Source organism: Chrysochloris asiatica, unplaced genomic scaffold, assembly GCF_000296735.1.
Source record: "Chrysochloris asiatica unplaced genomic scaffold, ChrAsi1.0 scaffold00139, whole genome shotgun sequence".
Taxonomy (NCBI): Eukaryota; Metazoa; Chordata; class Mammalia; order Afrosoricida; family Chrysochloridae; genus Chrysochloris; species Chrysochloris asiatica.
In genome coordinates, this window is record NW_006408657.1 from 5,724,245 (window position 1) to 5,737,953 (window position 13,709).

At 41.8% G+C, this 13,709-nt stretch overlaps 2 pseudogenes; one reads left to right on the forward strand and one right to left on the reverse strand.

Moving 5' to 3' along the window:
* Window positions 1-10,750, reverse strand: part of LOC102817684 — a 48,659-nt pseudogene extending 37,909 nt beyond the window's left edge.
* LOC102818052 lies at window positions 10,749-11,318 on the forward strand (annotated as a pseudogene).
* Window positions 11,319-13,709: the final 2,391 nt, after the last annotated feature.

Sequence of the window (13,709 nt, forward strand, 5' to 3'; positions counted from 1 at the left end):
GTCAATAAAGCACAGGTAAACATCTTTCTGATATTCTCTGCTTTCAGCCAAGATCCATCGGACATCAGCAATGATATCCCTTGTTCCATGGCCTCTTCTGAATCCGGCTTGAACCTCTGGAAGTTCTCTGTCAATGTATGATTGTAGCCGTTTCTGTATTACCTTTAGCCATACTTTACTCACATGAGATATCAAAAAGATTGTTCGATGATTTCCACATTCCATTGGGTCCCCTCTCTTTGGAATGGACACAAATATGGATCTCTTCCAATCAATCGGCCAGATAGTTGTCTTCCAAATTTCTTGGCAGAGATGAATGAGTGCATCCTGTGCTGCCTCACTTTCTTTAAAGATTTCAATTTCTATTACATCAATTCCCAGAGCCTTGTTCTTTGCCAATTCCTTCAATGCACCTTGGACTTCCTCCCTAAGTATCATTGGCCCTTGATCATATGCTACCTCTTGAAACGGTTGAACATTAACCGTTCCTTTTGGTACAGTGACTCATAACCACTCTGGCAGATAGGGTAGACGTGCAGTGAGGAGTTCCATCAGCAACAACACAGAATACTGGTCCTAGCAGGATTAGGGGATGGTGCTAGAACTCTGAACCACATATAAAGGAATATTCAGAAGATTAGAAGGCTTACAGCTAGGGGAATTTGTAGCAGAATCAAGAAATCCATTGCTTTCTAATTTCAAGATGCTCAGCAATTCCCGAGCCACCATCTTGGGATAGACCAAGTGGGGGAAGGATCAAAACAGCCACGAATTCCTGACAGAAGCGCAGAGATACAGATGTGGACATTCATTTTTTTGGTATCGGCTCATTGGTCTCTCGTTGTCTGCACACCTCCATTCTGGTGACTAGAGGGGGTGCCTTAGCGAATGGATACCCCACCCCCACCTGGAGGGTTCTACTATGCCCACAGATCTCCTTGAAATTTAAAGTGACAGTTTCCACTTAAAACTAAATGGCTACCACTTGTCTATCAAGTTTGTCGTACTGTGGTGGCTTGTGAGTTGCTATGATTCTGAAAGCTATGTAACCGGTATTTTAAATAACCAGCAGTTATTTAAAGTTTCAGATGAGCTTCCAGACAAAGACAGACTAGGAAGAAAGAGTGATGAACTGCTTCCTAATCTTTACTCACAGAAAACCTTATGAATAGCAGAAAAACACTTATCCACTAGTGCTGACTTAATCTACTGCCTGGATTCAAACACATCCGTATCTTCTTTAGGATTAAAAATTCACAGCTGATAACTAAGATGCATGTTCCACCAATGTCTACTTTACCTGGCTAATTGGAAGAACAGGCAAAGTTTTCTTTAAATTATTTTTAATAATAAATTATTACCTATACAATTCTAACTATAAAAAAATAACAAAAAAACCTCACTGCCATTGAGTTGATCTTTATGGGAGCAGAAAGCCTAATCTTTCTCCCATGAATAAGTTGGTAGGTTTGAACTGCTGACCTTATAATTAGCAGTCCACTGCTCATCAGGAATCCTTAACTAGAAATGTTAAAAGCTGTTAAGTGGATTCCAACTCATAGAGACCATGTATAGGATTTCTAAGGAGTGAGTGATGGGTTTCAACCATTGGCCTTGTGGCTAGCAGTCCAGTGCTTATCCTACAGCTTTACACCAAGATTCCTAACTAGGAATGCTGTTGTTTTTAAGTGCCATCAATCAGTTCTGATTCATAGCAACCTTGTATGGGGTTTTGGAGACGTTGCTAGTGGGTTTGAGACCAACCTTAAGACTATCAGTTCAGTGCTTATCTTAACAGCACCACACCAGGACTCCAAAGGGGAGGTAATACATGTAAGTAATGCACAGGAAACACTTTACAAAACTTTTGCTTTTGTAGGCTGTTTCTTAAAGTTGTAACACTGGCAAGTTGAAGTCATTATCATATTTTTATAAAAGAGGAAATCAGCAAATGAGTCATTGAGAATGTGGAAAGAACTTTTAGGAAATTAAAAAATGAAAGAACATTACTCATGTCAAATAATGAAGAATAATGACCACATTAAGTATAAGCTTATTTTATCAATATACTGGCATAGAATAATATCAGTTTAATATATTAGTAGGTATGGAATCATCAGGAATTTTTATAAAGATTATTATGTTCTTTTTCCTAACTTGTTTGGAAAAACTGACACTTGATTTTAGTGAAACAAAATATCTACAGCTTCAACCAAGACATTTTGCCAGCAAGTCTCTTTCTGTTAAACATAACTGTTCCGTACAAAAAGATATGAGAACCTCCACAGCAATTTCTTTGTCTGTGAGAATAAAGGTAAACAATTTTTTTTTAATTTGGAAAATATATGAATATTATAAAGTAAACATATAATATATTCTACTTATATCCCATCAACTGCTCCACAGGAGAAAAATGAGGTTTTCTGCTTCTGTAAAGGCTTATAGCCTTGGAAACCCTATACATTAGCAACTAATTTTATAGTGGTTAGGTAGCATAACGGTTACGAATTGGGCTACCAACCTCAAGGTCAGCAGTTCGAAACTACCAGTGGTTCCACGGGAGAAAGATGAGGCGTTCTGCTCCCATAAAGATTTACAGCCTTGGAAACCCTGTCCAGGGTCACTATGAGTTGGAGCCGACTCCATGGTACTTAACAACAACAACAACAAATGATCTTAGTTGGAGTCGTGGTGTGGCGCTGTGGAATATTGTACTGGACTGGAAGGTCGGTTTGAATTGCAAGGTCAGAGGTTCAAATGCATCAGCTGCTCTTCCCTCATAAACCCTACACAGTGTCACTAGGAGTCAGAACTGACTAGATGGCAGGCATACTTGAAGGCAGGCACTTAACAGCAACAGCACATTGTCTTAGTTATCTAGTGCTGCTATAACAGAAATACCATAAATAGGGGTAGCGTAGTGGTTACGAATTGGGTCAGCAGTTCGAAACTACCAGCTGGTCCGTGGGAGAAAGATGAGGCTTTCTGCTCCCGTAAAGATATACAGCCTCGGAAATCCTGTACAGAGTTGCTATGAGTTGGAACTGACTCCACAGCACATACCAACAAGAAGAAACAGTAAGAAATATATTCTCTCACAGTTTAAGAGGCTAGAAGTCCAAATTCAGAATGCTGACTCTAAGGAAAGGTTTTGTATTCATCTGTCAATTCTGGGGGAAGGCCCTTTTCTTCCCAACTTGTTTCCAGGTTCCTTGGAGATCTCCTTGGAGATCTGCATCTATCTTCTCCCATTTCAATTTACTTTAATCTGTTCCTTTTATATGTAGATTGATTTGAGACACACACCTACACTAATCCTGCTCATTAAAATAACAAAGAAAACTCATTCACAAATTGGACTCTGACCACAGGCATACAGGTTAAGATTTACAACTCACAGTTTATGGTTCAGAACCCTTTCCAGGGCAGGTTTCAGACCCTGATGGCAGGGTCCTTTCTTTATGTTTTTATCACATTGAGTGTGATAAAAGCATAAATTGCTTTTTTAAAGAATGAATTATATGGTACATTGAATAGCACTTATCTGCAAAAATAATAATAATAATAAATGGAAATATGAATTTATACAGCAAGGCTTTATTTCAATACCTAAAAAGTACCTGACACTTGATAATTGCTCAATAGAAATGTATTGAATGAAAGAATGAGTGAATGGGAGTTTAAACAATGACTGAGCTGTGGAACTGAACCATTTTTGTCAGTTTCTTCTTAGTTTTAATGTTTCCTTGTTCTGCTTGGATCTTCATTTTCATAGTAAGTTGTGAAGTAACAACTTTCTTTGGGGTTACTGAATAGTCTATTAACTTTTCCCTGCATTTAAGACAGTCTATTGTATCCTGCAATCTGACTTACCTCCTCACCACCTGGATCTCTGTTCCTATATTTTCCCCTTCTTTGACATTGTTATTACTTTGATCTTTGATTGGCCTCACAGGTCGTCTGAATTTGTTGCTGTAATTTTGTTCTGTTCTGAAATCTAGGATCTGTGGACTGAGTTCCGGGTGGTATTGCCACATCTGTCAATCTCTGGTTGTTGTCTGTTGTTGGTTTCCATTCTTAAGAACTCTCTTTAGGATGTTTTGAAGTGCTGGATTGGCTTTGACAAAATCTTAGTTTCTGTTTATCCTGGAATGTTTTTATTGTACCATACTCTGGTAGCCTAGTGGTTACGAATCGGGCTGCGAACCTTAAGGTCAGCGGTTCGAAACTATCAGCCGCTCCGTGGGAGAAAGATGAGGCTTTCTACTCCCGTAAAGATTTACACCCTCAGAAACCCTGTACAGGGTCGCTATGGGTCGGAACCGACTCCACGGCACTTAACAACAACAACAACATTGTATTTGTGTATTCTTGGTTGGCAGTTTGTTGTTTTTTCTTTCAGGGTTTTATATATTTCTCCACATTGCCTTCTTGTCTCCATGGTTTCTCCTGAGAAGTCAGAGCTTAATCTGATTTGCTTGCCTTTGTAGGTAACACTTTTCTTTTCCCTGTCTGCTTTTAGGATTCTCTCCTCGTCTTTGATTTGAAGAGCTTGATTATGATATGTTTTGGTGATATTCTTTTGGTGTCTATTCTTCCTGGGGTTTGTTCGGCTTCTTGAATGCTTATCCTCTCATCCTTCAAGACGTTAGGGAAATTGTCTTCTAGAAGTTCCTCGATGATCTCCTCTGTGGACTTCTGTGATTCTTCCTGTTCCGGAATGCCAATAATCCTTAAGTTATTCCTCTTCATGTTATCCAGCATGAATCTTAAGACTCTTCAGATTTTTATATTCATTTTACTTCTTGCTCTTCTATCTTAGCAGTATTGAGAGATTTGTCTTCCAGCTCAATGGTTCTGGCTTCCACCTCTTAAATTCTACTCCTTTGCCTTTCAGTGTACTGTCCATTTCTGATCATTTATTATTAATCATCTGGACCTCTTTTTGCAAGTTTTGAATTATTTCCAATGCTATATCTACCTTGTTTGATTGCTCCTGTAGCACTTTCCTGACTTCTTCCATATTTTCCTCCACCCCTCTGTGGAGCATTTGGATTTGTCTCCATATCATTCTTTTGAATTCCTTCTCAGGCAGATTCAAAGCCTGCTCTTCTTCTAGTGTGAAGTCTATGTCTGCCTCCAGGTTGTTTGTCTCAGTTACTCTCTGTTTTTGGACATGTGCTGAGATCGTTTGTTGTTTTTTTCTTGGACATTTTCAGTAGTTAGGTGCATTTTCAATGATTAAATGAATGTATGTTACTATTTTGTTAAGCTTACTGAGTGTCTCCTGGTGGATGTGATCTGGAGATAGGCTTCCCTTTTCACATGTACTGCCTAGCAGCTGGTATTGACTCCTGTCCAGATGGTGGGATATTATGGGGTATGCTTGTAGCTTGGCTATATGGGCATGATTTGCTCTCTCTTCTTGGGTAAGGTAGGGGGAGAAAACTCCCAACCCCAGGAAACAACTGAGACCAAAAGGAGCAAAAACAGAAACAATATAAAAACAGAGACAAAAAGTACCACTCAAAAATAAAAATAAAACCATAGCTGACATACCAGTAGCTTTTGCTGTGCAGGTCAGTGTATCTGCACAGTAGAAACCTCCAGTGGTGGGCGGGGGTGTCCACTTGCTCAGACCCCTCCTCTAGTCACCACCATGGAAGTACACAGATAGACTTTTTTAAATGAATGGAAGAAAGATTGTCCACTATTTTTACCTCTGAAGTTCAGTTAGGTATCTGTGTATGCACAGCGTAATTCTCAAAATAGCTGCATCCTCGTATATAGTAGTTGGTGTTGGCTCTTGTCTTTTATGTTGGGGTTTTACAAGGTGCACATATGGTTTGGTTGTATGGCCAGACCTGTTTTTTCTTGCTACATAATGCAGGAATAAAGGGTCCCACCCAGGTCAACTTTAGGGCTGGGTCCCACAGTCAGACGTCATAAGAAGCAGCCAAAGGGTCAGCCTGCAGGACCAATGGGGCTCCCAGGAACCTTCTCTCTGTGCTGTGGGAAAACTGTGGGCACTGCGCTGGACCCTTTTGGGTCCACCTGAAGATGTCTGGGCTGGGCTGTGAGGGTGTGATGGGGATAGGAGGAAAGCAAAGTGTAAAATCCATCACACCCCTTTTTTCAGATGCTGCTGTGTGGTTTTTAGCGCTCTATCACTGTATCAGCCTGGCTGTGGCCCCACCCTCTGATCTCAGCCCAGGTGGAAGAAGCCCTGCAGGGAGCATCCCAATCGATTCAGAAATTGCAGCATTTTCCTTCCACAGTCAGATTTCTCCACCGGTGGGCGTAGGAAAGTGGTGCCTGTCACCTTATACTAGATCCAAAACTCTGGAGCTGCTCCAGGAAAGCACCTTCCTTGGTTTTTCCACACCTCTGCCAAGGAGCCTCTACTACCTGTCTCTGTTTCTCCCGCCCCAAAACCAGAAGTTGGAACTGGACCATTTTTAAATGAATTGAAAGCCAAAACAGAGTTGTGGCTGATTATAACAGTAGAATTTTTATTTGTTGACTCTTGTTTAATTATGAATAGCATTAACCACAAACATTTCAAAGCAACTTTCTTATAGTCCTATATTTTTAAAATATATAATCTACACTGAAGTTTCCTAATTCTGTATTTGTATTTAATTTTATATTCCCATGAATAATAAAAAAAAATGGGTAGAATATTTTTTTTGTTTGTGCAAGGACCTATTTCCTCCATAGAAATTTGAGGTTCCCATCCATCTTGTCTATTGAATCTCTCTAGAAAAATGGCATTTTAAACCTTAGCTTTCCCTCTATTATAAAATGTATTTTACCATTATGAGTTGAAATCTACTTGAGGCAGTCCATTGTGGTGATGGTACATATCTCTAGGCAATAAAATATCTGAGGAACACCATTATCATCCCTTAGCATACATGTAACCATACAATAACCAAAACTAGAAAATTCCCAAGCCCCATTTTCATCAACTCTATTCCAACTCCTGACAACCCCATGTGTTACAGAGTAGAACTGAATTCCAGAAGTTCATTTTGGCTACAATCTTTATGGAAAGGAGTCCTGGTGATGCACTGGTTAAGCTCTTAGTTGCTAAACAAAAGTTCAAGCCCATCAAGTATTCCAAGGGAGAATGATATGGCAGCCCACTTCTGTAAAGATGACAGCCTCGGAAACCCTGTGACGCAGTTGTACTCTGTCCTATCCGGTCACTATGAGCCAGAATCCAGTCAACAGCAAGAAGCTTGTTCTTAATCTTTATGGAAGTACACTGCAAGGCCTTTCTTTCATGGTGCAGCTGGAGGTGTTTGAACTGCCAACTTTTCAGTTGCTTGTTGTTGTTGTTAAGTGCCAACAAGTCAGTTCTGACTCATAGTGACCCTGTATAAAGTTTCTGAGGAGCAGCTAGTGAGTGTGAGCAGCCAGTCTTGCAGTTCAAACTGATCTTCTGATCTGGTACTTATCCTACAGTGCCAAACCAGGATTCCTTACAGTTGGTAGCTAAATGCAAACTGTCACCTAGGGACCACAACTCTTGAAAAAATAAAAATCTTAGAGATACATTGTTGTTGTTGTTGTTAAGGGCTATTGAGTGAGTTCTGACTCACAACAACCCCAGTGCTGATCCTACAGTGCCACATCAGGGATACATTAAGTATTAATTATTCGGGAATAAAATGAGAAAATGACCTGTAAAATCAAGATCTTCTATTTAAATAGATTCTTATAACGTAGTTGGCAATATTCTCCCTAGAAAAATTTGAAAATCCACAATTCTATTAAGACCCAGCACTTGTGTTAAGTAAATGTAGAATGAAAATCTGTCTCATTGAGAAAATGATTGAGCTGTTCTTTCCCAGCTCCAGTGTGTATCATTCAATAATGAAATCAACCCATCAAACAGACATTATTATTATTCTATTTCAGTACAGAATCAACAAGGAACCTCCTAAAGAAGTCACCTAAAACTTCCTAAATAAGTTTCCTAAAGTCTCCTAAATAAGTTTCCATGGTGACCTTATGACTTTCACTCCTTTACTTTCTTCATAAACACTGGTTAGGAAATGGCATAAGCTCCCACAAGAGATTCAAGGATGGCAAAAAATGAGAAGGTGTGCTAATCAAAGTCATGGGAATAAATCTTCAAGTGAAAATTGGCATTGAATCTATAATTTTAAAATGATCTTAGAGCATTTTTAATATTCTGCCACTCTATCTTACGCTTTGAGGTTTGAGAACAGAGATGTTTGATTTTTCTGTGTATCTCCAGAATCAAGCATAGTGACAGACACGTTTGGTGCATATAAATGTTGTTGAATTAATGTATCAATACATTAATTAGTTTAATTATCAAAAAGACCAAGATTGGTCTACTGTCTTTCATTGTTGTAGTTAATGCCTAACAACCCTGTATAGGGTTTCTGAGGAGCGGCTGTTGAGTTGAACCGCCGACCCTGTGGTTTAAATAGACCTTGTGGTCCCAATGCTTATCCTACAGCACCACACCAGGACTCCATCTTTCACTGTAAGACCCTTAATATCAAAGACTATATTCCCTTTTTAAAAATTTCCATATAAACTTGTATAATACCTTACATGAATTTATTGGACACTAAAGGGAAGACAAAAGGTTGGTTAACTTAGTCTCTAATTTCCTTTTTTATTTGATTGTTTTGGTTCCAGTTTTGGTCTGTTCCTCCAATACCTCATGTGAACAAAAACTTTAATGCTCTTTGTCACTAACAAACTCCAATTTCTAGACCAATGTCTAGGCCATATTAGGTATTTAGTACATATTTGTTGAATAAATTAATGAATGAAAAGAGATGTGCGGAAGGGAAGCTGAGCTACTTCACTGCTGATTGGGAAAGATGATTGCTTTGCTGAGAATTGGGGAAGACATGAAGCTTTGTATAAAAGCTTTGACTCACTCCATACAACATAATTGAGGACTTACAAAAAAGAAGACATAAGGAGTGGCAGTGAACATGTAAATGAGGTCGGAAAGCATGAATTTATGATAAAATACATCCACATGGTTAACAGGACTTCCTCTGAGAATACTTCTTAACCTTCTGTTCCCTATCAGAGAAAACAAAAGGCGGTTACTAGCCAAGGAGGACATTGGCAAGCTCTGTAGAAGGGAGCACATGTAGGATATCAGTAAAGACATTACTGAAATTCCTCACTTTGAGGTCCAAACAGGACAGAAAGATGATATTTCTAGAACTATGCTGAAATATAAAGACACTAGAGAATCAAAGGAGGCCTGGTGGTGGTGCAGTGGTTAAAGCTCTCAGCTGATGAAAGGTCAATGGCTCAAACCCACCAGTTCTTACATAGGAAAAGTATGTGGCAATCTGCTTCAATAATTTTATAAATTCTATAAATGTCCAAGGCTATAAGAGTTACAGCCTTGGAAACTCTAGGGGGAGATTACTCTGTCCTATAGGGTTTCTATAAGTCAGAATCGACTCCACCACAGTGAGTTTTAGAGAGAATCAGGGAATTAAGAGCAAGTTCAGGAAGAGATGCTCTTCAGTAACCCTATACAGAGGCTATCAGTCAGAACCCACTGGGTGGCAGGTGACACATGTGAACTTGATCATGAAGGGCAAGAGAAAAGAGGAGCTCACTGGAGTTGATCCGTCTGAGAACTGAGGAGGCTCGCTGAAGGATCTCTAATATAGATGTTGAAGTCACTGAGGAAAGACACCATTCAGTTAAAGCTCTTAGTATTAAATAAGGCAGTTCCTGGGTGGTGCAAACAGTTAAGCACTAGACTACTTAAGAAAGGGTGGGGTTTGAACCCACTCAAAGGCATCTTGGAAGACAGGCCTAACTATGCATTTCTAAAAGGTCACAGCCTTGAAAACGCCATAGTGGTTCTGCTCTATACACACACGAGGAATAAACTCGAGGGAAGTAACAAAATAATATTAAACCTTGCAAATGATAGCCTATGTATAGAAACAATCCCATTATATCAACGTGCAATGCAATGCTTTATGAGACACACAGAGTATTTACTCAGAATGGTTGCTTTTAAACGCCTAAATGCCTTTTAAAATATTAGAGACCACCCATTCAGAGCAAAGGCCCCAGGCTTCCTCCCTCTGTCAGGGTCCGCCATTCCGGTTACAATCTCTTCGTATGATGAACCTGCAATCCAGGTTCTAAACACACACACACCCCCATTATAAAAGACCCCTCCATTAGGGTCCGAATCCCATCATGGCCCAAGTCCCGCCATTTAATGGGCACCAGGGGTCTTTTGGGAATGGTGAACATGTTCTGAGATTAGATAGTGGTGATGGTTACACAATTCCATGAACACAGTAAAAAAAAAACAACAATGAAATGTTCAATTTCGAAGGGTAAATTGTATATGAATTTTATGGTATATGATTAATGCTGATAATAAATTCAAATATTTTTTAAGTCTCTAGTTGCACCGGGAAAGAACCCTGGGTTCTTGCGTCAGTCAGGCTCCAAGGACCAGAGTGGGCACACAGCGCAGTTCTGAGCCTGCGTTCTAAGCCCACCCCTTTTAACGGACACAGCATCCGGGTCCCAATCACACCCTTATAAAGGACCCCACACCACGGGTGTGAAACCCACTCTGGGTTCAGATTCTGAGTCCTGCCATCTCGGTCTGAATCCCAGTACCTGAGCCGACTCCCCTAGGGGTGACTCACAGAGCAGGTTGCTCCACCTGTGACCTTACCGGCTCGCCAGGGCTCTTCATCATGGCTACCGAACCGTCCGCGCATGTGCGCCAGAACTACCACCGGGAGTGCGAGATCGCCATCAACCAGCAGGCCAACTTGGAGCTCTATGCCTCCTACACCTACCTGTCCATGGCCTACTACTTAGATCGCGATGACTTGGCCCTGAAGAACTTCTCCGCCTACTTTCTGAAGCTGTCTGGTGAGAAACGCCAGCAGGCGGAGACACTGCTGCGGCTGCAGAATCAGCGCGGGGGCCGTGTCCTGCTCCGCGACATCCGCAAACCCCAAGAGGACGACTGGGGCAGGGGGTTCAAAGCCATGGAGCACGCCTTCCACCTGGAGCAGAGAATCAACCAGAGCCTTCTGGACCTCCACCGACTGGCCACCAACCACGAGGACCCCCAACTGTGCGACTTCCTTGAGAGCCAGTTTCTGCATAAGCAAGTGAAGACCATCAAGGAGATGGGCGACCACGTGAGCAACCTGAGCAAGCTGGAGATCCAGAACCCCCGCCTGGCCGATTACTTCTTCAACAAGTTCAACTTGGCCAAGAGTGGCAAGGAGAACGGCCCCAGAGCCATGGTGTGACTGTCGTGTGGCCCCTGGCACCATGCAAGCATGCTGCAGTTATAACACTTTCACTGCTCTTTATTTTCTTGCAAGTCAACCATTTCTTCCAATAAAGTGATTTGGTTTCAGAGTGAAATAAAGGTCTCCTGGTTCTTGTTGTGTGTGCTGTGCTTGCAAGTGTGAAGAGCAGGGCAAATCCCCAGTCAGACATCCCCAAGTCTCCCGCCCACCCCGGCCCCAACCTCTTGCAGCTCGGGATCTCCGAGGGTGGAGGGAGGGAAAAGGTGCCTCAGATGATCCTGGAAAACCCAAAATTAATGCTCCTCTTATAAGGAAGGTGGGGTGGGATGGGGTACGGAGGGGTGGGTGGTGACTGGGTGGCCGTGCATGCACATTAGAGGTAACAGAAAATCATGACAGTGGTTGCCTGGAATGGGGGTGGGGGTAAAGGGGATAAGGTAGGTGGTGGAGGTAAAAGGAATGAGAATGGGTAGAAATTAAAATAGAGGGCATCTTGAAATTAGTCTAAAATGTTTGCATGCATTAGAATATGCAAATGTTAGATTGTGCTGCTTCTGGGTAGCAAGCTGGAGACCCCAGAGGGGGATGTGGCTAAATATCTCTTTGAAAAAGCTCACCCTGGCCTTAGGTGAGCTTCCTTATTGCCCCAAGGGTATCATGCAAACATGTTGTGGTTACACATTCGCTTCTCTTTCTTTCCTCTTCCAGTCCACCGTTTCTTCAAAGTGATTTGACTCCAGAGTTAAATAAGTAAAGGTTTGGTCCTTGTCATCCTTGTGTGTGCAACACTTCCAACTTTGAAGAACAGGGCAAATCCCCAGGCAGGCACCCAGGAGTTTCCCCAATGTCCTGCAGTTTGGGATTTCCATGGGAGGAGGGAATCAGGGGAGCCTGAAAAACACCAAGAGTGCGCTTCCCCTTATAAGGAAGGAGAGGTGGGATTAGGTGGGGGTGACATGGGGTGGTGGCTGGGTGACCATGCAGCATATTTGAAGTAAAGGGATCAAAGAATGACCTCCAGTTCTACAATAGTAGTTGTTTTCTGGAGTGGGGCTTGGGGAAGGGGGGGGCAGGTGAAGGGAATGGAATTAGGCAGGGATCAAAATAAAGGAACATTTTAACTTAATCAGATGAGCCCTGGTGGCTTGAGTGGTTAAGGACTCAACTGCTAATGGAAAAATCCCAGCAACCACTCTGAAAGATGTGGCAGTCTGCTTCCATGAAGATTACAGCTTTGCAAAGCCTATGAGGCAACCCTAGTCTGTCCTACAAGATCTTTGGGATTTGGCTCAACAGCATTGAGGTTGGTGTTTGTTTTGTTTTGTTTTTCTAATATATGTATATATGCTGTTGTTTAGTGCCATCAAGTAGGTCCCAACTCAAAGCAATGCTGTATAAGGTTTCTGAGAAACAACTGGTGGCCTTGGGGTTAGCAGTACAGGGCTTATCCTACAGGATTACACACACACACACACACATTGTTGTTAAGTACCATCGAGTCAGTTCCAACCCGACTGTATAGAAACTTTACAAGGTTTCTGACGAGTGGGGCTAGTGAGCTTGAACGGCTGACCTTACAGTTTAAACCAAACTTGCAGTCCAGGGTATTAGCCAACAGCGCCACACCATGAATCTCTCTCTCTCTCTCTCTCTCTCTCTCTGTGTGTATGTATATGTCAGCGGTCCAAGCTTACCAGCCGCTCCTCGGAAACCCTATATAGTGGGAACTGATTCAACGGCACTTAACAACAACAATATACATATACCTACGTGTGTGTGTAATTAAGGATATATATAAGCTCTGGTAGCGTAGTGGTTACGAATCGGGCTGCGAACCTTAAGGTCAGCGGTTCGAAACTACCAGCTGCTCCGCGGGAGAAAGATGAGGCTTTCTACTCCCGTAAAGATTTACACCCTCGGAAACCCTGTACAGGGTCGCTATGGGTCGGATCCGACTCGACGGCACTTAACAACAACAACATATATATATATACTTAAGTATGGAGTCCTGGTTTGGCTTTGTGGGCTAATGTGCTGGACTGCAACGTGGGTTTGAACCGAAAGGTCAGCGGTACAAGCTCACCAGCCACTCCTTAGAAACTCTATACAGGGTCACTATGATTTTGACCCCATTCACAGGATTGCACACATGGCATCTCCATGAATCGAGATCCAGTAGACAATAACCAACAGCTATGTAATCTCTAGTCTTATGCAGCATCTTACTCTTCCTTCTTTTTTCTCCACTGAGAATCATCAACATTATCTATGCTAGTATTGTGATTCGATTTTGGACCAGCACCCTTTGGTAGTTCATTTTTCTTTAGGTTCAAAAGAAAACCTGTCGAGTTTCTTCTCAGCTCTACAGTTCATGATATACTTCTATAA